Raw genomic sequence first — 2790 nt, 5'->3', positions numbered from 1 at the left:
GTGGAGATATCTATTTTATCTATGTCTACTTGGGGAAAATATATATAAAAATATATTTATCACAGATCCTAAGATTGATATAAAATTCAAAACTAGCTAAATAGTTCAATTGAACATTGACCTAAAGTCCTAGTTTTGGCTTCCTCATGATGTATCTGCCCATACTAAACCACAATACTTCCCTAGCATGGGTTTATATGGCATCTATACATTAAAAACTAATTTTTATGCAATATGCCCCCCAATGTCATATTTTCATGCATGATACAATCTCAATTGTGCCAACCCACTAGGTTAGAGACTTAAGTCCGTCTCCTAACCACTTGACACATTTGATAACCCATCTACCATGGGTCCCAAAGGCTCTTCCTAACCTTAGGAATCTTAGCCTTAGTCACCTCCCTTGGTGACTCATCCACTATGGCTACACCCACATGGTGTACCATAGGTGACACTTGGCCTACAAAACTCACCTTCTTAACCTTAGACACCTTGTCTTTAGTTAGTTTCTTCTTGTCCTTCACCTTGGACACCTCATCCTTGCCATAATTATATACCACCCTAGCATATTCCTTCTTATTGGACTTGATGACTTTCCCTTGTCCTTGGTCACACCTCCCTTATCAATGTCATGTACTACCTTAGCACTTGACCTCCTTTTAGTCTTGGAGGGACCTAATTTGACATTTTTGGGTCTTTGACCATCCAAATACATGTCAAGTCCTTTAGGTCCAATAATAAACCTCTCTAAGACTTTCTCCATTTCCTCAAGCTTTGCCTTCAAGACTTGATTTTCCAATTCTAAGATTCTAACCCTAGAATCAACATGTCCATCATGGACATTCTTAGACCTACCCTTCCTAGGCATGTACCTCCCTTTATTGGGATTAATGCCTAGGTTTTCAACCATCTTCTTCTCCTTAGGCAAGATATGTTGTTTCCTTTTAGGTTTATCATTTGAAAATGATTCCCTAGGATTATCACCTATATTAATCCTATTCCTATCATTATATCTAAATCCATGATTATGCTTGGGTAAATCATAAAAATTATTTCTAAAATGCATGGAAGAATTTAAATTTGAACTTGAATTCAAATTAGGGTTTACCTATCTTACCCTTGAAGCTCTCTTCTTCTCCCACTTCTTTAAGTGCACCAATTTCTTGAGCTCTCCTCTCCTTGGGCCTTTGTGTGGTAGTGACCCCACTCACCACATGTAAAGCACCTAATGTGCTTCTTCTCCTTCTTCTTCTTCCTACAACTCACGTTAGTTTCTAAATTAACTTTAGTGAGTTTAGGGTTTACCTCCTTTACCTTCTTGAGCGAAGGACATCTACTCTTGTAGTGCTCCATTTTACCACACTCAAAACATTTGATGTGGTCCTTTGTGCTCTTCTTGGTAGTTGAGGTGGAGGGTTGAGCTTCCAAGATCTCCTCTTCCTCGGATTTCTCTTCTTCCTCTTCACTTGAAGATGTGGATGATTCCACTTCTTACTCCCTTGAAGATGTGGATGATACCTCCTCATCTTCCTTCTCCTCCTTGGATGTTGAACTCGTGTCAACATTCGATTGGTCCTTCTCTTCTTGGACCAATGAGTCCTCCTTGGGTTTCTCGTCTTCTTAGATTTGTGTAGGACTCTCATGTAGTGCAATTACCTTTTTCCAAAGGTCGCTTGTGTTCTCGTACTCACCTACATTCAATACCGCATTAGGAGGTAATAAATTAATCAAAATTCTAGTTACCTCCTTGTCCGTCTCTGATTGCTTCCTTTGCTCCTTGGTCCAATACCGAGGCCAGAGGCGCTTTCCCTTCTTATCCGTTAGAGCTTCAAACAGTTCTTCCAACACAATCCATTGGTTCCAATCCATTTGGAACCAAGTCTCTAACTGATTCCTCCAATACTCAAAATTTTCTCGATCGTATGGAGGTGGGATCCGGATATCCCATCCAAGCGGACCATCCAACTCCATCTCGTCTACCTCTAACGGTTGCTCCTTTGGTGATTAATCCAATGAAGAGCTCACCTCTCTCTGATACCACTTGTTGGGACCTTAACGTCCGCTAGAGGGGGGGTGAATAGCGTCTCACCCAAATCGATTACTTCCTATAATGTTAGTTCACAACGGAAATACAAAAATAAATACTAACAAGAGAAAGCAAACCTAACACGTTGATTTAACGTGGTTTGGAGATAAACCTCCTACTCCACGACTATCCGTAAGGTGGATGATCCCGATCCGTCGGTGGATGACTCCCCGGAAAACCTCTGGCTGGCTCAAGCTCCTTGTCAATGGAGAAACCTCGCCACAAACACTTGAATACAAGCACACCGATCACACGAAAGCTTGGGAGACTCTAATAGGCTTTAACTAAGTCTATTTCATCAACCATGCCCAAGCACCCCGAGCTCTATTAAATAGAGCTCGAGAGGAAAACACTAAGCTATTTTCCCGCTACCAGTCAACTGGTGTATGCACCAGTCGACTAGTCCTTTAAGTGAAGCTGACCGTTACCCAATGGTCGACTACCAGTCGACTGCTACAGTATATCAGTCGACTGCTACAGTGTACCAGTTGACTGCTACAGTAACCAGTCGACTGCTACAATGTCGCTATAGTACTACTACATTAAATCCTAAAAACTATAAGATTTTGCCCCGAGTACAGTCACTCAGCACTCGTCCTCGTCCTACCAACCTAGACCTAGCCTTCTAGCCTCCTCCATCAGCCTCGCGTCCCTTGGATGCCTCCCCATCTTTCACGTCTTGCCTTCTGGAGCTTCCTTCGACC

The sequence above is a fragment of the Zingiber officinale genome, chromosome 5A, assembly GCF_018446385.1.
Source record: "Zingiber officinale cultivar Zhangliang chromosome 5A, Zo_v1.1, whole genome shotgun sequence".
Taxonomy (NCBI): domain Eukaryota; kingdom Viridiplantae; phylum Streptophyta; class Magnoliopsida; order Zingiberales; family Zingiberaceae; genus Zingiber; species Zingiber officinale.
Note: the sequence above shows the minus strand (reverse complement) of the source record.